The following is a 24,234-nucleotide window of genomic DNA, read 5'->3' as shown; positions in this document are numbered from 1 at the left end:
AACAACATTTTCCGCATCCAAGAAGAATAGTAAGGACAATCAGACTCCGAAAGAAAAAACTTGCAATTGTAAGGATGAGGAAAATGAAGAAGATGAAGAAGAATTCTCAGATAAAGATTTTGCCTATTTCACGCAGTAAATGAGAATAGGTATGGGAAAATTAAAAGGTAAAATTCCATTAATATGTTTTGATTTTGGTGAGGTTGGGCATTTTTGCAGCCAAATGTCCTCACAAAAATGAGGTTGTTATGAAAGGTAAGAAAAGTCCTAGGAAGTTCAACAAGCAAGGCAAGAATAAAAGGTTTAATAAAAGTTTATTCTCCAAAGAAGATAGCTCCTCATTCGAAGAAGACAGTGATAATGAAGAAGAATTGAATGGAAGAGTATTGTTTATGGCCAAGCACAATAAGCAAGAGGCACCTAACGAAAAAGGAGTCAAGGAAGAAGAAACGACTGAGGTTGAATTTCAAAATGAAGTGATCAGGGTTATCAAAGAGCTTAAGGCTGAGAAGAAGCACGTCAACACTCTTGAAGAAGAATTAAAGACAGAATGGGAACAAGTCCTAAATCTTAAAATCAATGTTGAAGAATACAAATGAATTGAAGAATTTCTCAAGAAAGAATTAAAGGAAAGCAACAAGGAAAGAGAAGCATTGGAAGCTGAAATCATTTATTTACGAAAGGAAGTAAAAAATGGAAAAACTCTTAATAACTACGCCAACAGCTCAAAGACTTTGGATGAACTCATCAACAACTAGCGATCATGCAGTGGCAAGAGTGGCCTTGGTTACATAGAAAAATTTGAAAAGGAGTCAAGTCCTTCTATGACAACTAAATAAGATGGATATGAAAAGTCTACCAAGAAGGTATATCTCCCAGCTAGATCAAGAGATCAAGCCTCACAGGAAGAACCTTGGAAGAAAATTCCTCAAAGAAGATTTCCTCCCAAGTATCAACCTATATTTTATGGTCATTGTTATTCATGTGGAAGGTTTGGACAATAGAGCTACAGAATGTCACATGTATGTTTGGAATGAATATAATTCCAGGAGATCTCATAGAAATGGATATTCCTGAACTTAGAAGAATATCAACATATTTGATCATTTGAGAGATGATGTCGAATGTTACAAATGTAACAATTTTGGACACTTGGCCAAATATTGCAAACTTGGAAGTTCTTTAAAGGAATTCTCACAAAATCAGAATGAACAAATATGGAAAAGGAAGATTGAAAGGAATGCTCTCCCTCTCAAGGCTCAAAGCAACATAAATGTATGGTATGTTGACAGAGGTTGCTCAACGCATTTGACTGGATATAGAAATAAGTTCATATCCTTGAAAGAAAAGAAGGATGGAACAATTTCTTTCGGAAATGATGGGTCTTCAAACATCATAGGAGCAGGTATGGTCACTCTTGGAAGCAAGGATGCATTAGAAAAGGATTTGTTACTGGTTGAAAATATGAATCACAATCTGCTCAGTGTTGGACAGATGTGTGATCAAGGACACATGATGTTATTCAATTCAAAGAAATGTGAAAGAAGGAAAGGCAAGTTTGGTAAAATTTTGATATCCTTGAAAGAAAATAAGGATGGAACAATTTCTTTCGGAAATGATGGGTCTTCAAACATCATAGGAGCAGGTATGGTCACTCTTGGAAGCAAGGATGCATTAGAAAAGAATTTTTTACTGGTTGAAAATATGAATCACAGTCTGCTCAGTGTTGGATAGATGTGCGATCAAGGACACATGATGTTATTCAACTCAAAGAAATGTGAAAGAAGGAAAGGCAAGTTTGGTAAAATTTTGGCTACAACAAGTAGAGCTCCAAATGACATATATATTTTGGATGAGACACCTAAATTGTGTTTCCTGGCAAAAGAATATGAGAGGTTGTTATGGCACAAACGAATGGGACATGTAAATTTCAACAACTTGGTCAAGATCAACAAAACGGAAGCAGTTAGAGAAATGCCAAAAATCTCAAAACCTACCAATATGATATGTGAATCTTGTTTGTGAGCTCTAGTATTGTAGTAGTGATGATGCAACTCTTGGGATTCCCTACTTTACTTTTATCAACTCGGTAGTTCATAATAAACTTGGAAGCGACGATGCTGTATGCACAAGTACTAGCTCTTACTGCAGGCTATCACTTGATCAGCTGGCACAAGTTTGCTAGGAGCTTAAGCCAACTGATATGAGTTCTCAGAAGAAGCTTTTAACTGTGATGGAAGAAATCTAACTCAAAGGGGGCTATTCTACTTGCAGAAAGAAGATAAAAACTAAAAGGAAATGCAAACCCTAGCAAACACTAGTTTTACCCACTAATCCTATTTTTGCAAGAAAATAAAGGAAAGTACTGAAATGGATGCCATTGACTAATGAAAAGGAAAAATGCATGTATTCAAGCTGCTTCTAAAGGAAAATGTGGAAAAATTTTCTTTTTGTACTTTTGAGCAATTTTATGCATAACTATTATGCTTGTGTTCCAACTATTTGTGACTGTGCAGAGGCTTGGTGGTGAAGAGAGATGGAGTTGGCTATTAGAGATGATGAGGAAGGTTTGGAGAGGACCTAAGGAGTCCCTAGCACCCTTCTAGAGATTTCCATTATGGTCAGACTTTGAAAAATCGTTCGCATGAACTTCTACAGGAAGTCTACAGGGGATCTACAGGAAATTCTATAGGAAGTTCTACAGGAGGAGGCTGAAAGTGGTTTTTGGAGTTTAAGGAGGAAAAATAATGGGAAAATGGAAAGGAAGGCTAGATGGAGGTGTCAAAGGGTCTAGGACTCTGTGAATGAAGTTCAAACATGAAAGATATGGTTGGATTTGTTCAAGGGTCAAAGAAGTAATTTTGCACAAGGATGTAGAAATTAGGGCAGTTTGGGAAAGTATGGAAAATGAGTGGAGGAAACCTTGAGAGATGGGTTGGAGTAGGTTAGGTGATGAAAGGATGATAATCTGGGATGGTATTCAAGTGAGTTTCACACCTTCTTCTGAAAACTGATTCAAGCAGAATTTAAAAAACAGAGTTTTACCAATTTTAACCTAATTCTGGCCTAAAAAACAGAAGAATGCTGAACAGAACTATATGGACAGGAAATTATGCAAGAAAGCCATGGAAATTGAAAAATAACAGATCTAAGCATGTAAATACAACTAACATTAACTTCTCCAACTCAAAATCTCTCACTAGCAATTGCATTGGAAAGAAAAAATAGTGTTTTGGTGGCAGCAAGAGTGCCTTGGTCTCAATTCGTGGTCCCACGGTGGAGAAAGGAGATCAAGGCCTGCTTGGTAGCCTTTTGTGGATATTCTTCTATTATTTCAAAAAACTATCTAATCAAATTGAAACTTAGAACAACTATTCTAATCATAAAAAACAACCCAAGTAACAAAGCAAGATTTAATCTAAACAACATAAATTATTTCATGAATGCAAGAAAAACTCATATAAATAAAAAAAGGAGGTTTTGGGCACTTAGGTTGGGCCCAAACCCAAGAGCTATAGCCCCCTTAGAAATATCAGTGTTGGCTCAAGGCTGGATTCATCTTCATTGATCAAAAAATAATAGTCACATCACAAAACTGTCTACAGAAAGAACTTGAAAATGAGCTGAATGTAGGGCTGCACTAAAGTCCAAAAATAGACTGTTCCATAGCTAAAATCTAACTAAAAAAATTGAGGCCCTAAGCCTTCTTATTTATACAAATGGGGACCTCCAAGAGTCCTCCTAAAATGAAGGAACTTGGCTTCCTGGAACTGAAGATAACAACAGTCCTACTTGACTTGCTTGGCTGCCCCTTGGCTTTGTGCTCCAAGTTTTTGATGGAGAATTCAAGGTAAGGCTTCGTAAATTAAGGGGACACCCTCCTACAAATCCTCTCCCTTGTTCTTCCTCGAATTTGGCTGCCAAATGCTCATTAAACCTTTGATTTTGTCTCAAAATTGACCAAAAATATACATAAAGCACACATTAGACTTTTTGGCATAATGACTAACCCAATTCACTCTATTAGCATAAATATAATCAAAAACATGTAATAAACTAATGAGAATGGTGGATTAAGTCGAATTAAGAGGCAAAATGAGCCCATATAATTACCCATTTGTGGGGATTATCTTCACCCCGCTACTGAATGTGTTGCTAATCCTTTGAGCAACTAGTCTATCTCCTCTTCTTTGATGGCCCTAGTGGCCTCCTTATCATCCCAAGCTTTTGATGTGGTCTGCTCATGTGTGCAATAAAATTTTTCCTTCTTGTCCATGTCCTTCCACTGCTCCTCCTATTCTGCTTGTTTGAATTCTTATGCTTTTCCTGGCCTTGAAATACATGGAGGCTTGCCTTTTTCTCTTTTCTTTTGGCTTTATTGGTGTGCTCAGGGTAGTGAGGCCAACTGCTACCTCTCTTTCCAGAGTCTCAGGGGACTCTTTTCTTTGTTTTTCCTCTTCTTCCTCTTTTTCTCCTCCTTCTATCTCTTTTTCTTTCTCTGTTTGCTCTGTTTCTTCCTGTTCTGTCTCTTCATTCTTCTCCTCTTCTATTTTAGTTTCTTCCTTCTTATTTTCTTGTCCTACTGAGTCATCAGTTGCTTCATCTTCTCCCCCTTTCTACTCTTCTTCCCCACTGTCAGAAGGACTGATATCATAGGTGAGGGCTTTTATGTCACCTTCTGCTGTCATGTTTTTGAAGACTTCCCATGCTATAGGGGGTGTGAATGTATGGAGGGATTCTTCCACTAAAATTTTAATTAACCTATGGTGAGCTAGTTGATCTAGACTCCCTGCCTTAAACTTAATGCTGGATTCTATGAATCTTTTTTTCATTGTGCTTATACCCCTTCTGAACACCAAATGTAGGGATGGAGACAAGAATTTTGAAGAAAACAAGAAAACAGGGGAAAACTGTGTCTTTTCTTTTAAAGAAACAGGCAAACCTTTCTTAATGCCATTTCTCCCTTCTTCAGGCTTAATTCTTCCCTAAAATTGCAACACTTCTTTTGTAGAAACATGCAACAGATAAAACTGTTTTTTTCTCTTCTTTTTTAAGAAACAGGCAAATTTTTTGAATGCAATTACTCTTCTTTTTCAGGTTTAATCCTTCCTTAAAATGATATCATTCCTTCCACATATTGATAATCAAGGTGGGTATGCATGGAACCTACCTCCTGAAGCCAAAAATTTTGCAAAAACCTGTGTTTTCTTCTAAAAAAATAGCTCACTGCCCCTCCTGCAGAACTGGCTGTAGGTGCTCCTGTAGAACCTAGTACTGCTCCTGTAGAATACCAATAGCAGAAAACGATATAGAACGATGGTTCCAATGGTATGGAGGTGGTATAGAGCTTGTTGCAGCCGCAAGGACGATGATAAAATGGAAAAAAAGGTGGTGAATGAGTTTGAGGTAGAGTACTTATGTTTTCTGTGAGATATTTGCGTTAATGGTGAGCTGGCAAAAATGTGTGTTTACATTATTTGGACCGTTGGTTCCTACTACAGTGCCATCATGAAACTTTACACTTTCTACCTGTAATAACTTCCCATTATTTGCTCTGGAGTCAAAACATCTGGCACTACCTGTTTTTTTAGATTTCCCGTGAGTTAACTAGACATGTGTGCTGTATGATTTCTGGCTGAGCGCTATAGAACTGGATGAGGTGTTGTCTAAACTAGACGAGGGTGGCCAGTTAGCTGGCCACCAATCTCATTTAATCACAACCATCTCACTGTCCATGTAGTTTTTAAATTACATTCATGCAATAGAGGAACAGGTTTAGTCACTTACCTGGAAGTCGAATGCGTTTGTTGTGAGGTGCTGTGGGCCTTCCTTCTATTACATGCCTTTGATTCTATGGATGCATGCTTGTCTGGTTGTTGATATGTGGCTGTGCTTTGTGCAAGTTCCTTTTTGGCTGGATTTGATCTTCAGGAGTCTGCTTCAACCTTCAGATTTGCACCCTCATGCTGCTGATGCTAGATTTTTGCAGGACAGTTACTTGTTTTGTCCATAGCTCCCAAACGGTAAACTGGTTTGACCAAAAAAAAATTGAGTATGTTTCCTTCGTCATTATGCAGCTCCCATAGCAAAATTGTGGTCAATGGATGCATGGATTTCAAGAAAATCTGAAAATTACTGAAGGTGATAGAGGTCAATTTCTTGGAAACCATGCACTGGAATTGGTTGAAATTACTTGGGCAGGTTACTATCACCCTTATGCATCTCCACATAAAACAAGTTTTTAAATGGATGGATGGATATGGAGAAAATGGAAAAATGGTTGAAGGTGATGGGGGTTGATTTCTTAGAAACTGTGCACTAGAATTGGTTGAAATTGCTTGGGCATGTTGCCATCATCCCTATACAACTCCCCATGAAACAATTTTTAAATGGATGCACGGTTTTCTAGTTAGAGAAAAAACAAATTTCTGATCTATGTATTTTTGTATTAGAGCATTCTGTAGTTTTTGCACAGTAAGAAAAAAATGAGCTTGGGCTGTAATGCAGACTTGGAATTGATGGGAAAGAGGTTTGAAGATTGCAGGGGGATTTATAAACCCTTTATGAAGCTTCCCTGTTCTCTAAATTTCTTTTGAAGTCCATTTCTAGCTCTCTATAATTTCTATAGGAGCCTCCTGTAGAAAACACAGTTTTCAGAAAAGAAGCACAGTGAGGTGGAAAGAATGTCAAAAATGATGGAGAAGGGTGAGGAAAGGTAGGATAGGTGCTGTTATTGGTTTCAAAGCTTTCTTGGCACCTGCTGCTGCTTCCTGAGGTCCTCCTGCAAACCTACAATACAACTAGAAATTCATTTTTTTCTTTTTCTTTTTCTCTTTTTTTTGAAAACAATTAGGGTGCCTCAAGGAGGTTTTCACCCTAATTGCTTGCCCTGGGCACCCCCAACGGAGGTTTTCACCTAGGGACCTTATTCTCTTTTTATTTTCTCTTCTTTCCAACCCATTGACTGCCTCATAGAGGTTTTCAATCAATGAGCCAATCTGCGGCGCCTCTGAGGAGGTTTTCACCTTGGATTTTTTTTTTTCTCTTACTTTTCATTCTTTTCCTTTTTTTTTTCTTTTTTTCTTTTTTCTCTACCCTACCTTACTTGAAAAACAAAATCCTTTTCAAATATAAGAATAATTCCAATGGAGCCATGTGCACATTGAGATGCTAGAAAAATTGATGTGGAGGCTTGGAATGCATGCTTTGACAGGTATCCGGATTTCAGAGACCAAATGATTTGACTTTGAAGGGATCAAGCATAGTTGAGGAAGAGAGTGATGCTGCACTTTAGTGACCATCTGGAACCATATCTCAATATAGCTATGATTTCCTTGGCCTTTCTACTGATCTGGATCATTCTTCATGTCTTCTTCTACCATGACCTTCATATCTTCCTCTTTTTGCTGATTCTTCTCATGAATACATGGAGGATTTGATGGTAACCATGAGGGAGCTCTCTCGATCTCTGATTCTGTTGTCTTTTCTTTATCAAGTGCAGCCAATGGTTCCTTGACTTCTCTTTTTCATCTTCTTCTGCTAGATGTAGTCCTTCAATGATATCAATATAATCTCTTTTTTGCAATACTCTTCCTGAGCTATGGTGAATATCATTGAGCTCAAGAGGAGTTGTTTGGAAGTGTTGTACCTCAGCTTTGCAATTGGGTTGAGCTACTCCAATGTGTGGGTTTGGAAATGGTGGTTCCCCACTATATACTTGTTGGGCCTATTTTTTATTTGGGTTTGGGTTCGGTTGAATAGGTATTTGGAGTTGCCTTGGTGGAGTAGGAGGTAATGGTTGCGGTTGAGCAGGTGGTGGAGGAAAAGGAGTAGGAGGAGTGTTGTACTGGGGCCTCCACCCCTGATGAGGTGCATTCCACTGAGGCTGTGGCTGAGCATAGGGTTGAAATGGATGAGCAACTGGTTGGGCATAATATGGAGAAGTGAAGGACCAAGGAGGAGGTGGACCAGGAAGGATGAGCAGGGAGACCCCAAGAAGGCATGGAAGTGGCTTTATAGGGGTTGTAATAGGTCTGGGATGTCCCTTGAATTCCCTATTGGTAAGGTCTGGGTCCATGTGGCCTCCTCTGGTTCATGAAATAGAGTGGTTCAATGGCTTCTTTGGCCCTCTTATATGTAGCTTTGATTCTGAGTAAGGAAGGGTACTGATTTGTAGGATGGTCTTCTTCACAGACAAAACACGCTTCTATGGAGTGCAATGGACATTCGTTCCTAGGATGCTTTCTAGTGCACTTGGGACAAAAAATGGCCAAAGCCCTCTGTGCTTCCTCTTGTTTTCTTTTGATATGCATGGCAAGCATCTGCCACATCTCACTCTTGAAGTATTCCCACATGTTTTCAATTTCACCTTCAATGGATGAGTTGGAAGAAAAGGTACTCCTCCCAACATTTCTGTTTTCAGCCATTGGCTCCAGAGGAATGTTTTCTTCTTCTTCTTCCCTATAGTTTCTTCAAATGTGTCTTGTTGTCCACCTAAGGGTTCTTCTTAATCATAACTATTGAAGAATAATGAAGGTTGGTTGTGTGAAATAGTGGGGGTGTTGGGAAATTTTTTTTCCTAAATTATCTCTACTCCTACGAGGCATGAAAGGAAATCTTTTTGGTGATTTTTGTTTTTCTCTTTTGCTTGTACCTGCAAAACTAAGATGGATTGAACAACAAATTGCTAATTAAATTTAATTAAATAAGTTAAACTAGTTTAAGTAATTAAATTAATTTTAAAAATTAAAATTAAAACTGAAAATTAAATAAAAATTAACATTTGATAAAATAAGATAGATTAAAAAATAAAAATTAACTAATTAATTGAATTAATTAAACAAGAATGTTTCTTTATTTATTACTTAGGATTAATTAACTAAAATAAAATAAAGATAATAATAAAAACAATGGATAGAGTTATAATTAATTAATTGATTAATTAAAACAATTTATGAACTAATTATATTAATTAAAAGATATTTTTAGATTCTTAGGTTAAATAAAATAAAAATAAGAAAATTAATAGAATCAAGGGAATAAAAAGGATTAATAATCTACATATTAAAATCAATTAAGTAAAACAATTAAAATAAAAATAAAAATTGATTAATTAAACTAAACTTTTTATAATATTCATATGTATATATGAGGGTCGACTTCTTTATATAAGAATTTATCAAGATTTAGGTTTATTTATACTCTGGTCGCATGATTCTTCTCTAAAAGAACTATCAATCATATTCTAAAAATTAGTCCTGATGATGGAACCCCTTTGGGGTTTGAAACACTGACAGGTTGAACATGATACTGTGGATAATCTGGATCATGCTACTCCAAGAAACAACCACAGAAGCTTAAAATCTAACATGAAATGAACTTGCTAAAATGAAATTGCAAAATTGAAATGAAAGCAGGAAAGGACTAATCTATTTTGCTTAAATGAAATTGCAGAATTGAAATGAAAGCAGGAAATAGCTAATCTATGCTTGTTGAAATGTAATTGCGGAATTGAAATGAAAGTAGGAAATAGCTAATCTACACTTGCTGAAATGAAATTGCGGAATTGAAATGAAAGCAGGAAATGTCTAATCTAATTTTGCAGAATTGAAATTGCAGAATTGAAATGAAACAACTACTCTACTCTTGCTGAAATAAACTGTTAGTGTCAGTCTTTCCAGCCTTCCTACAGTGATCAAATATGCTCTTACAAAGTGGTCTCAGAGTGTCAAGGTCAAATTTTGTCATTTCAGTGAGTCTTCAAGCAAAATTTGGTCACTAGGCATTAGGTCTAGGGTTTGCCCAAATGTCAGTCCATGTCATCATTAAGCTGAGTCTATCATCATTCATAGGGTTTTCATTATCATGTCAGTGTCTAATGAGTCATTTTACATCTTGTTCATGCTTCAGTTGTGCCTTGGCAAGGTCATTTCCCTCTCCTAGGGTTTTGAAAGCCAATTTCTCTTGGACGGTCAAATCATCGGCAAAACTTGTTTCCTGATGTTCATACACCTTCCCCTATCCTTAAAGTACCTTATCAAACACTTCCCATTCCTTAGATCCGCCAAATTCCTCATTTTTGCACAAACCCTAGTTTCTAGCTACAATCTGGCAATTTTCTAGGTTTGGCCTGTGTTTTTCCCTTTTTGACCCCTTCCCGTCACTAAATCTCTGAGATTCCACTTTCCCCTGCTTCCTAACATCCCTCCAGACTCCCAAAAATTTCCCCAAGAATTTAGAAGCCCCCTATCCCCTTCATTTCGCTCCATTTCGACAAAATTCCTTGTTTCACACATCGGGACAAGTCGCACTCAAATGATGTTCCAGAGCAATAAAAGATGAATTTTGGAAAACTGAGAGAGGTTTTTGTCCAAAACATGCCAAAGAAGAAAAACCTCCTTCACTTTTTTCACAGGTGTCATGGTTTTAGAGAAATGTCAAAATTACAATCGCCGGATCCAAGGCGGTTGGCCAAGGCACAAAAAAGGAGAAAGAGGCCCGATCCCCTCCATATCTTGGCTGAGGCCTCACTAAAGGATCAAGGCACTAATTAGCCCAGCCACAGCTCAAATCCCAAATTTTTTTGAGAATTTTGGGTAATTTTGGCATTTTTTGGAAATTTACAGGTTTTGGCTCCTCAACGGGTCTCACCCCCGGTGAGACCCTTTGTCATGGCAGCTCCTTTTTGCAAAAACTCAGCATTTCTAGATTTTTCATGCAAAGTTACATATTCCTATGGATGGACTTGAGTTTTTATGGAGTTTTTGGCCTCCAGAAGGTCAAAATACATGAAAATGTTGACTTTCTGCCACTTTTTTGAATTGCAGAAAGCTGTCTTGGGAGATTTGATTTTTGACAAGGCAAATGAACTCCAAATTGAAAAATTCTAGTTGGCTTGGAAGGTAGACTCCAAGACCTTTCCAACGAGCTATCCTACACCCAATTCTGACACCGGGAAGTGCCTCAAACAGAGCTCCAAATGTGCGCGACCCGTCAGGCAGATGTGCGCGACCCGTCAGGCAAACTTTGCCAGATTTCACTGTACAACTCGGAAAAGCACAGTTTGACTTGGTTTGACTTTTTGGGGTGGAAGATGATTATCTTTGATGTAATTATTGTAACTATAAGACACTTTTACTCTTGTTTAACACTTCTAGAAGATTCATTCATGTCAAGGGTAAATATTTAATGAATGGATTGGTTTCCTAGCTTATAGAGGCAAGTTGTTTTGACTGCCTAGATTTTAGTGCTCAGTTTAGAATTAGTTGAAACAGCTCCTAGAAGGATGATCTCGACCCCTAGAGGCAAGGGAAGAGGTTGGCTTGCCTATATTATGTATTTTCTTAATCATTTTCAGAGGTTGGAAGGTTGGACTCTTGAGGGAGAAGCTATCATTGTATATTTTCACTGTATCTCTGCAATTTTTGGCTAAGGAAGACCAGGGTTTTGCAGTCATCTTTGGGATTCTTGTGGACTCATGTGTTAATGGTGTGTTTCTAAATGTTCTTGTAAATGTGTTTATGTGATCATCTCCTTTCTTTCCTTCTGCATATTAAACAAATGAAGTGTTAAAGTAAGAATTCATGCTTGCCATGCTCTGCTTTTAAATTTGTTTAATTTCTATATTTTCTACTGTTTAAGGAGAATTCAAAGTATTATTTGCTCTCCTTAGCTCCTCACCGGTCTTTTCCATCCACTCACCTCAACCAAAATCATCAATACTATTTCCTACCTTGCCCCAAGGAACCCCCTGCAGAAACTGTGTCAAATCCCCGCACCCAAAGTTGCAATTCCTCAATTTGCCACCAAAAACCCAAAAAACCCCAAATCAATCTTTCTAATCAGTTTACTAGCCTAATAGCAGTGTTACCTTGTTGGTCATCTCATCCCATTGAAGATCTGCCGAGATTGACCGGAGAGAGCCTTCTCCTGCCCCGTAGGGCTAGCTACGAGGCTAAATGGTTTGATGTAGCCTTGAGGTTTACCTTTCTCAGCCTGAGTTGAAATTTCAAGTGCTAACATAAACTACTTAGCAGAAGGTTTTAGTAAAAATAAAAGAAAAGCAGTAATTACAAATACTCTGACGCTTCCCCGATAACGGTGCCAAAAAGATGGTGAGCTTCAGTATTGCAGCAATGATGTTGCAACCCCTGGGTCTCCCTAATTTACTTTTATCAACCCGGTAGTTCGTAACAAACTTGGAAGTGATGGTGTTGTATGCACAAGTACTAGCTCTTACTGCAGGCTGTCAGTTGATCAGTTGGCACAAGTTCGCTAGGAGCTTAAGCCAACTTCTGTGAGTTCTCATAAGAAGCTTTTAACTGTGATGGAAGAAATCTAACTCAAAGGGGGCTATTCTACTTGCAGAAAGAAGATGAAAACTAAAAGGAAATGCAAACCCTAGAAAACCCTAGTTTTACCCACTAACCCTACTTTTGCAAGAAAAAGAAAGGAAACTAATGAAATGGATGCCATTGACTAAAAAATGCATGTATTCAAGATGCTTTTGAATGAAAATGTGGAAAAATCATCATTTTGTACTTTTGAGCAATTTTATGCAAAATTATTATGCTTGTGTTTCAACTATTTGTGATTGTGCAGAGGTTTGGTGGCGAAGAGAGATGGAGTTGGCTATTGTAGATGATGAGGAAGGTGTGGAAAGGACCTAAGGAGTCCCTAGCACCCTTCTGGACATTTCCATTGCGGTCAAACTTCAAAAAATCACACGCATGAACTTCTACAGGAAGTCTGCAGGGGATCTACAGGAAATTCCACAGGAAGTTCTACAGGGGGAGACCAAAAGTGGTTTTTGGAGGTTTGAAGGAGGAAAAATAGTGGGGAAAGGGAAAGGAAGGCTGGATGGAGGTGTCAAAGGGTTTAGGACTCTGTGAATGAAGTTCAAACATGAAAGAGATGGTTGGATTTGTTCAAGGGTCAAAGAAGCAATTTTGCACAAGGATGTAGAAATTAGGGCAGTTTGGGAAAGTATGGCGAATGAGTGGAGAAAACCTTGAGAGATGGGCTGGAGTAGGTTGGGTGATGAAAGGATGATAAGTTGGGATGGTATTCAAGTGAGCTGCACACCTGCTTCTGAAAACTGATTCAAGGAGAATTAAAAAATGGAGTTTTACTGATTTTAACCTAATTCTAACCTAAAAAACGGAAGAGTGCTGAACAAAACCTTATGGATAGAAAATTATGCAAGAAAGGCATGGAAATTGAACAAGAACAAATCTAAGCATGTAAATACAACTAACATTAACTTCTCCAACTCAAAATCTCTCACTAGCAATTGCATTGGAATGCAAAAACAATGTTTTGGTGGCGGCAAGAGTGCCTTGGTCTCAGTTCATGGTCCCACAGGGGAGAAAGGAGATCAAGGCTTGCTTGGTAGCCTTTTTGTGGATCTTCTTCTATTATTGCAGCAAACTATCTAATCAACCTGAAACATAAAACAACTATTCTAATCATCAAAAACCACCTAAGTAACAAAGCAAGATTTAATCTAAACAACAGAAATTATTTCATGAATACAAGAAAAACTCATATAAATACAAAAAGGAGGTGCTGGGCACTTGGGTTGGGCCCAAACCCAAGAGCTACAACCCCCTTATAAATATTAGTGCTTGTTCAAGGCTAGATTCATCTTCATTGATCAAAAAATAATAGTCACATCACAAAACTGTCTATAGAAAGAGCTCGAAAATGAGTTGAATCCAGGGATGCACTAAAGTGCGAAAATAGACTGTTCAATAGTTAAAATATAACCAAAAAAAAATAAGGCCCTAAACCTTCTTATTTATACAAATGGGGACCTCGAACGGTCCTCCTAAAATCAAGGAACTCGACTTCCTAGAACTGAAGATAACAATAGTCCTACTTGACTTGCTTGGTTGCCCCTTGGCTTTATGCTCCAAGTTTTTAATGGAGAATTCCAAGTAAGGGTTCATAAATGAGGGAGACACCCTCCTACAAATCCTCTCCCTTGTTCTTCCTCGAATTTGGCTGCCAAATGCTCATTAAACCTTTGATTTTGTCTCAAAATTGACCAAAAATCTACATAAAGCACAAATTAGACTTTTTGGCATAATGACTAACCCAAATCACTCTATTAGCATAAATATAATAAAAAACATGCAATAAACTAATGAGAATGGTGGATTAAGTCGAATTAAGAGGAAAAATGAGCCCATATAATTGCCCATTTCTCGGGCTCATCACTTATCAGCATGGAAAACAGAGAAAAGTTGAGTTCAAGACAAAGGAACATTTTGTGTCACATCCATTGGAATTATACATACTAATGTGGTCCTATGAGAACAAAAGGTTTAGATGATGAATTATACTTTATGTTAATGATAGATAATTACATAAGAATGACAGTCGTCAGTTTCCTGAAGAAAAAGTCTGAGGCATTCGAATGTTTCAAAATCTACAAGGAATTAGTCAAAAATGAAATATATTTGAAGATCAAATGTCGAACATCAAATAATGGCAGAGAATTCACGTCCAAAGCATTTCAGCAATGCTGTGAAGAACATGGAATAAAAAGGAAATTCTCAATAGCCAGAACACCACTACAGAATGGAGTAGCTAAAAGAAAAAATAGAACCATACAAAAAATGTCTAGAACCATGTTAAAATACTCAAAATTAGACAATAAATTTTGGGTTCAAGAAATTGATACTATCGTATTCATTATAAACAAAGGCCTACTCAGGAACAATTGTAACATGACTCCATATGAACTATGGAAAGGAAGACTAGCTAACGTCAAATACTTCAAAATATTTGGAGGTAAATGCTAAATCAAAAGAGAAGACCAAAAATTGGGCAAGTTTGATTCTTGTGTTGACGAAGGTACTTTCGTTGGTTATTCATGCAAAATAAAGGCTTATAGATGGTACAATCTGAGGCAAAAACAAATAGTTGAAAGTATAAATGTTAGTTTTGATGAAGACTGTGAGATTGTCTCTTCAAGAAAATATGAGGGGCTTGAGCTAAAATTTGTGAAGGGTGAAGAAGAAGCTCCAAAACAAGACCAATCAAAAAGGAAACACCAGTCAACCAAGAAGAAATAAGAAATGATTAGCAGGATTTACAAGAAGTTTCTCCAAAAGTTTCAAAAGAATGGTATCAAAAGAATCATCCATTAAATCAGATCATCGGAAACATAAACAAAGGTAATGGAACTAGATGAAGTCGACAACTTCATTCATCACAACAAATTCATCTTTCCCTTTTAGCGACTTTTGAGCCTAGAAATTTTGAGGAAGCTAGTCAAAATGAACATTGGGTAGTAGCTATGAATGAAGAACTGGATCAAATTGAGAAAAACGACACTTGGGAATCGGTTCCACAACCAAAGGATAAAAATGTTATTGGAACTAAATGGGTCTTTAGAAACAAATTAAATGAGGATGGATAGGTTACCAGGAATAAAGCAAATTAGTTTGCAAACGATATGCACAAGTTGAGGGAATCGATTTTGAAGAAACATTTGCTTCCATTTCCAGAATGGAAGCTATCAAGATGTTTCTCGCTTATGTATGCTTGAGAAAAATCAAGGTCTACCAAATGGATGTTAAGTCAACATTTCTAAATTGCGAATTGGAAGAAGAAGTTTATATTAAAAAACCCGAAGGTTTTCTGCTCACTAACAAAGAAAACTACGTTTACAGATTAAAGAAGGCACTGTATGGTCTCAAGCAAACTCCTAGGGCTTGGTATGATTATCTTGTTATGTATCTACATCAACAAGGATTCAAGAAAGGAAGTGTTGAGAAAAATCTCTATGTGGAAGTGGATCAAGATAACCTAACGACTATCGAGGTATATGTGGATGATATAATCTTTGGAAGCAATGATGATAGATTAAGTAGAGTCTTTGCCACAAAATTGAAAAGTGAGTTTGAAATGCCTATGCTTGGCAAGTTGAGATACTTTTTGGGGCTTCAGATTTCTTAGCAGGATAAAGGAATATTCATATATCAAACCAGGTACATCAAGGAAATGCTAAAAAATTTCCAGATGGAAGATTTCAAGCCAGTCCTTACTAGGTTGCAAGTTAAGCTTGGAATATTCGTCAAAGGATGTGGACCAAAGATTGTATAGATATATTATTAGTAGTCTCCTATATGTGACAACCTCCTGGCCTGATGTGATGCAGGAAGTTGGACAAGTAGCAATATTCCAAGCAGCACCAAAAGAATCTCATGTTATTGCTGTCAAAAAAATTCTTCGATATCTTAAGGGCATAGTGGAATATGGTCTATGGTATCCCAAAGGAAATGATATGGTTATACAAGCTTATACAAATGCAGAGTGGGTAGGAAGTGTTGATGATCATAAGAGTACCAGTGGAGCAGCATTCTATCTAGGTGGTTGTCTTGCTTCATGGTTAAGTAAAAAGCAGTCTTCGATCTCGTTATCCATAGCAGAAGTAGAATATATTGCGGTAGCAGCTTATTGTACACAAGTTCTCTAGATGAAGCAAACTTTGCAAGATATTCAAGTCAAGTTTGATAAGTATATTCCCATATTTTGTGATAACACCAGTGCCATTAGTATCTCCAAGAACCCTGTGATGCATTCCAAAACGAGGCACATTCTGATTAAATATCATTTCGTTAGAGAGCAGGTTGCTGAAAGGAATATCAAGCTTGAATATGTTGGCACAAAGGAACAAATTGCTGACATATTTACAAAACCATTAACTCGTGAAGCATTTGAGTATCTTCGCCAAAAGCTTACGATTCTCCAATGTTTTCATTAGATTCTTTCTCTTATCTATTTGAGTAGAAAGGGGGATTGGAGGTGTGTACAGGTCTGCATGATGCCTATTTGTCGAGGGAAGTTTCCCTTTTGCATTGATGACAAAGGGGGAGAAAAGGTAGTAGGAAGAGGTGTCATGATTGTAGGGGGAGTACTTGTGTTGCCATAAATGCCAAAGGGGGAGATTGTTGATCAGTGGTTGTCATTAATGTCAACCCAAGCAACACTAGGGGCTACCCCAACCTTGCATGGGAATTTTGACTTGACAAATTATATTATTTTGCATCAAAGATCTTCTCTATGGATTCTACTCATCAAGACGTTTCCATTGATATATGGTATGCCTCCCAGTTCTTCAGTGCCGAGTTAGGGCCTGTATCTATGACATAGACAATACTTCAGACATCCCTTTTGCAACATATTTCATAGATAAGGTAAGTTTTTTTGCATTTATTATTTCATACTATATTTGTATTTCCAAATCTGTGTAGATAAGAAGATCAGTTTAGCATTTCAAATTGTATCAAGGCAAGGAAAATTTTAAGGATGGAAAATTTTCTTGAAGTTTAAAACATTGGCGAATCTCACTAATCCCTAATATGCAAATTATAAATGTTTATTGATATATTTGTAAAATTATTCAAATTTATAATTATTTTATATATAGTCTCTATATAATGTTGGCGATTTTTAAGGTAAAATAATTTTATATTCTAAAATTTGGGCGAATCGTCTTTTATAAAATTGGAAATTGGCGAATCTTTTTTGTGGAAAAATCATGGAAAATTAGCCCACTGGGCGAACATTAGCCCCTAAAATTTTCCATGTATCAAGGTAAGCCTTTTTGTGCTTTAGTTTAGCAACCAATTTTATAGTATTTATTGCAGACAAGTCCGTTGTGTTGGGTCTAGGAATTGCTGTCAAGCAAACTCCTTCAACACTTAATTGTCAACTCGAGGATTTCATAAACTTAGATACGAAGCACAGGAAATGCCAGAAATGATATGAACTTTTCCAAACTCTATTCCTACTTCCTTAATTGCAATCTTGCAGAATAAAAAAGAAAAGATCACCCGTCAATTTACACCAAATATATTCTAGTGATGGAATATGAAAGTGAGTACTTTTGCAGGAAACAAAATGAAAGGAATTCTCAAAACTTCTTGAAACAATCTTGTAAATCTATTTTTATCTTGAGTATAGTTGTGTTTTAGGTTAATAATTGGACCCTTGAAGATATTTGTCTCTTTATATATCTTCCTCCCTGTACTAAGTTATTATTCCTGTACTTCTGCAATGTGCTTGCACTAGTACCAGAACAAAGCTTAGGTTATGGGAGTATATTTTACACCTGTACTGAAGATTTATGTCTTTATGTAGGAAATCTAAGCCTCGAGGCTAGAGCACTCTATTCCTATATTAGGAGATTGAGTCTTGTACTGGGACAGAGGTTCTTGCACCAAGTTTTCCAATCCTTCTTTCAAGAAAATAAAGAATGTGTTAACTAGGAAAAAAATAACTTCCAAAGGTGAGCATAGCTTTTAAAGTAAATTCCTCAAACCGAAAGATGCTTCAAATAATCTTTTAATGTCTAAAACAAGAATTAATTCCAAATTTGAAGCACACTTTTAATTAAGGAACTTCTACATTTAATCTAAGAGATCATTTAAATGTGACAATAGGCTTCAACCCTGTAATTTCTATCCACACTACTGATTTGCATGCATAACCTTTTGAACCCAGAAATATTTCCTTTAAGAATTATTACACACGAATCAGATATTTCCTACATAACATAAAGTGCACACATAAACCAGTATGTGTCACAATAACATTCTGTTTCAGAAGTGTGCTCAATTCAAAATATCAAAATAAGTTCATAATGGAAATCACACTTTTTAGAATCACAATAAGACTTAATAAAAATAACACTCTTTAGGATCACATTAAAACTTATCAAAAAAAAAAGATCATCACTATGATTAACCAGAAGAATCAATATGTGAAACTATAAATGTACTAGTGTAGGAATGTGTTCTTACACGATCTAGGAAAACAAATGATTGATGATTTCAGCATCCATTCTACATAAAGTACATCATCCCGGTCCTTGCAAGTATCTGGATTATAGAATATCCCATGTACGTATTTTCCTTTTTAAAATGCACCAAAAAAAGAGCCTGGCTTTTGTTGGGCATTTGAGTTTCCATAAGTTCCTAGCCCACCATTCAGGCTCTTCCCATCCTTTCCTTGACATAATGAATTTATATCCATTTCGTGGGGAGTACTCTCCAGTGTCTGCATGAGCCCAAACCAGCTGATCCGGTTCATCTTTTATTCTGACATTTGTTCTGGAGAGTTCTTGAATATAAGCATTCCATTCATTCCACCAAGGGGCCTCTAAGTCCAAGTCTTCACCTGATTTCCAAGCTTGTCACCATATTGTGGAGTGCCCAGCTTTCTCCACCTGATTTAGGGAGAGAATATCTTTTGATTCTAACTGTCCAATTAGACCAGGGGAGAGAGCATAATTTTCATTACAGCCAACCCAGGGATCTTTCCCTATCTTCAGATTTCTCCCATTCCCTATCTTCCATGCCAACCCTTGTTCAACCACTTTGAAGGATTCCACCGTTGCTTTCCATACCACCGAGACGTTCTTCTTTTTTTTGTTTTGGCTCCTAATCCAGTCTTCTAATGAGATCGGATCTATATATTTTCTCTTTACCACTCTTGTCCATAAGTTTTCCAACTTGATGAGCCTCCAGCCTGATTTGGCTGCTAGCGATAGACTGAATTCATAAAGGTTTTTTATTCCCCATCCTCCCCATTCTTTTGGTCTTGCCACTTTATCCCAGGCAACCCATGGGAGAACAGAATCTTCCTTCGAGCCTGCCCAGAGAAATCTACTGCATATTCTTTTTATTTTCTCTAGAATCCCTTTTGGTACTCAAGTTAAAGCTGCCCAGTAGACCGGCATGGCTAGAAGCACTGATTTGATTAGGGTCAATCTCCCAGCTCTGGACAACCATTTGTAGCTCCCATGCATAATTCTGGATTCTATTTTGGCTATCAACCAGATCCAGTCTTCTTTCTTGTACGCGTTAGGATTCAGCCAGAAGCCTAAGTACTTGAAAGACACATCCATATTGCATATATCAAAAGGAAAAGTTGAAAGAATATGTGCTTTCTCTTGTCTATTTAGACCTTCCTGTATTATTTAAGATTTTCTGTTATTTATACACATTCCAGTAGCTTTCAAGAAAAGGTAAAAAATGAGTATTAATTCCTTTATTTCATTTGAGGTTCCATTTGAGAATACCAAAATATCTCCAAAAAAAAGAAGGTGAGATATAAACATATTTACCGCCACTTCTATCCCTTTTACCTTGCCTTCCCTTTTGGCCTTTTGAATCAACTGGCTTAGTCCTTCTGCAGCTAATAGGAAAAGCAAGGGTGACAAGGGGCATCCTTGCCTCAAGCCTCTCTGTCCTTTGAAAAAAGAAGTGGCTACCCCGTTGATGAGAACCGCATAGCTGAAATTTGAAATGCAACCCATGATCTAGCTAATGAAATTAGTTTTGAAGCCTAAATGGGTTAAAAGCAGCCTGAGATAAATCTAGTTAATTCTGTCATAGGCTTTTGATAAGTCAATTTTTATTACAGCTCCCTTCTTGTTCCTCTTCTTAACACTGTGTAAGGTTTCCTACACCACACCTATAGCTTCATGTATCTGTCGCCCATTTAGGAACCCAAATTGTTCGTTGCATATGAATCTTGTCAAAATTGGCTTTATGGGAATCGCTATCACTTTGGCAATAATCTTGTAAATACTATTGCATAGTGAAATGGGCCTGAAATCTTCAAATGTTTCAGGGTTCTCCTTTTTAGGGATGAGGGCTATAAAAGTTGCATTAAACGGACTGTATACCTCTCCCTTTCTTCTGGATTCATCAACCACTTCAGTTATCTCAGTACCTATCAAATCGAAGAAATGTTGGAAAAGCTCAATGGTCCACCCATCCAGACCAGGGCTTTTGTCTTTGGCCATAGATTTGATGACATTTCTCACTTCCTCCGGAGTGACTTCACTCATCAGGTCCTCTGCTTCTTCCCCTTCCACATACCGAGAGAAACATTGGGCAATCTTGATTACTTCTGCAATTGTAATCTCTCCTTGGTCTGCATACAAGCTCTGGAAGTGCCTTTGCCCAAGAGCTGAAAGAGATTCGAAAGTCTTTACCTCCCTACCCTCTTCATTCTTGAGCCTCCAGATTGTGTTCACAGATTTCCTTCCTTTTGCATAGTTATGGAAGAATTTCGTCTTTTCATCCCCTGCCTTGAGCCAAATCACTCTGCTCTTTAGCCTCCATTCCTCCTCTCTTGCCAAAAGTATTTGGGATTGGCATTTTTCAAGGGAAAGGATCTTCTCTTTTGATTCCTTTGTTGCATAACCATCCTCTTCTGTGCTTTCCAACCTTTGTAATTCCTTTGTGATCCGAGTTAAATCATCATTCTGTTTTTGCTTCCTATCCTTTTCCCATTCAATAGTAGCTTTCTTTAATTTCTTTAAATTTTCCATAAAAAAATACCCCTTATCCTTGGTTGTATTCCTGTCTGGATGTTGCCATGTTTCTTTGAACATTTTTTCGAAGGATTCCTCTTGCAGCCATGTAGCATTGAACTTGAAAGGAGCTGCCGGCTTATGTGGAGGCCTGGTTACTTCTAGAGAGATTGGAAAATGATCCGAGGGTCCTCCCTCTTCGACCCATTGTCTAAACATGGACACTGTGGAGGATAGCTCTTCATTTATAAGGAAGCGATCCAGTGTTTTTGCAACTCTTGCTTCTCTTGCTCTTCTGTTCCTCCATGTCGGCTTGATCTTGATTGGAGTTGCATCTATCAAGTTATTAGAGATTAGAAGGTTGTGAAAAAAAATCAGAGAGTGAATCCTCTCTGGCTGTAGGTCCCCATGCCTCCGCCCTTCCAATTGAGAAATTCAGGTCTCCACCCATAATCAGATTTTTGTCTTTCACCACCGATTTTGACAGAAGGTCGGTCCAGAAGGGCACTCTCCCCTGACATGGCCCATAAATGTTTAACAAAGTTAAGGGGAAATCGAATTCAGGGGACTGAAATTCGATGCCCATTGTCTGCTTCATGCCCCATTGATTTGTGATCTTTATTTTCCCTTCCCTGAACCCCACCGCCAGACCTCCTGAGTGTCCTTCTGAGTCAATAGCTGAGAAGTGCCAGCCCGGCAAGAGAGAATTCAGTACAGATTCTACTTCTGCACCCTTACCCAGAGTTTCCTGAAGTAAAAGGATATCTGACTTTGAATTCATAATCATCTCCCTGAGCGCCAGTTTTTTGGGTTTACTGGCTAAACCCCTACAATTCCAGGATGTAAAAATCATTTTAAACCATTATCATGGGCCTGCACTGCTCTAAGTGCCCCGGGAATTGATAATTGTTTACCATCAGCTACATTGTGCTTTGCTTTGACTTGGGCCTTCGAAAGATTAGATATCCTTCCTCTAGATTTCCTTTTTAAACATTGAGCAGAGGACTGACCTATTCCGCCAACAGAATCTAAAATCTCAGGTTTATTATCTAGGGATCTAAGGTTATAGTGGCATGAAGGAGGAGCGGTCGAGGGGATAGGATCCTCATAAGGGCCATCATCACGATTCAGATCTAGGGAGGGGATAGCAGCCGAAATGATTTCAACACCATTTTCCATTTGGTTTTCAATATGCAGTTCCATAAGTTCATTATTTTCAGTAATGCATTTATTATTTTGTGCTTCAGAATTCAAGCGAGCATCTTTTATTTCAGAAGTAGGAAAAGATGTATTGCTTGAGTCTAAACACATACCCTTTGAATCCTCGGTTTGAGAAGGCTTTTGTAATTCTGTCGCTTCCTTGCAGATCTCCTGAGTTGCTCCTTCGATCCCGGTCTCGATTACAGCTTCGTCCCTACTGACCATATTGACTTGATTAGTATCCTCCGTAGTCTTCCCCTCTTGCGTAGTATCCACCTCCATAACCCCTTCTGGTTGGAAGAACGAAGGTTCTGTCCTCTGGCTTGATTGATTTTGATTCACTAACTTCTCTATCTGAGCAACTGTCTTCTGATATCTCCTGCTCCTTCTCCCTAAAGGGAATTCCTTAGCCAAGTGACCATAGGCATGACACCTATGGCATCTGAATGGCAAATTTTCGTAGTCCAAGACCTGTTCGAAGACATACTCTTTATATTGAAGATTGATTTTTTCTGCTAGACCTCCACCCAGGTTTAAACTGACTAGGATCCTTGCCATTGCTTTGTTCTGGGTTTGTAGGAATGACATGTCTGCTTCCAAGTATGTGCCCAACCTGTTCCCTATTGCCTTGAACACCGATTCCACCCAGAGAAAGGAGGGCAGACCCGGAGCCCTAACCCACACCAGAAAAACATCTGTTTTTTCATGCACTGCATCGAACATTGGGCTCCATTTTTTGAAGAGAACAGGGATGCTTCCGAAAGCCCAGTTCCTTCCTACCACCCAATCTGCCTCTGCCTTGTTCTCGAAACGCACCATAAACCATCCTTTGGCTAAGGCTGAAACCTGGAAGCTTCTGATGAGACCTGACTTCCAGTTTTGTTCTCCCCATGAATTGATGTAATTTGTTGAGTATTTATACCCCCTCGCCCGACCTACCAAAGTGCATTCAGCCACCTCCAGTGCCTCTTCTATCTGCACATCCATACCCAACACTAAATTTCCTGGGAGTTCCTGTGAATTTATCGTACTTTGCTTTTTTCTTTTCTCCCCTGTTTTCCTTGCCCCTTGGCCCTCCGTCCTTTTTTGCTTACTCTGTTCAACCCTCGCTTGCAGATCCGGCTCGTACCCCAAAATAGAGGACCTTGTCACATAAGGTGCTGGTGTTGTATCACTGGTCAGGGCATTGGCTTGCTCGAGAGAAATCTGAGATGGTTCCTGGTTCGCCAATTCCGTTCCTATAGAATTCTTTTGTAGATCTGATATTCCATCAGTTTCTGCTACCCTCCGTCCTTCAATCCTGTTGGGGCTTGCCAGGCCTTTTGCAATAGAAGCCCTAGTAACTGCCAGTGCCTTCCCAGAACCCCCTGCAAACCCTAGTCCTAAATACGTTCCGCAATTTACTATGTCCTCAAGGCCTCCTGAGAGAGCTCGCCCGATAGGGTAACCCTTACCTTTGTGGCCTTGGACAGGGGATTGGAAACCTGCATGCAATTTGATTCCTTCCAATTTTCTTGTCTGCTGCACTCCCTTGCTGCCCTGATGGGTTGAATCTTTCCCTTCCATGAAAACTGTTGGCTGAGGTATGCGCTGCTTGCTATCCTTTTGCCCTTCCAGAGAAATCAGGTCGATGCCAAAGCTGTCTAATGCTCTAAAATACCATTCTAGGTTTTGAGCGGTTGGATCCTTTCCCCAGA

This window comes from Pinus tabuliformis, chromosome 3_1, assembly GCF_031772625.1.
Source record: "Pinus tabuliformis cultivar Carrire ecotype Pingquan chromosome 3_1, CPIR1, whole genome shotgun sequence".
Classification (NCBI taxonomy): domain Eukaryota; kingdom Viridiplantae; phylum Streptophyta; class Pinopsida; order Pinales; family Pinaceae; genus Pinus; species Pinus tabuliformis.
Note: the sequence above shows the minus strand (reverse complement) of the source record.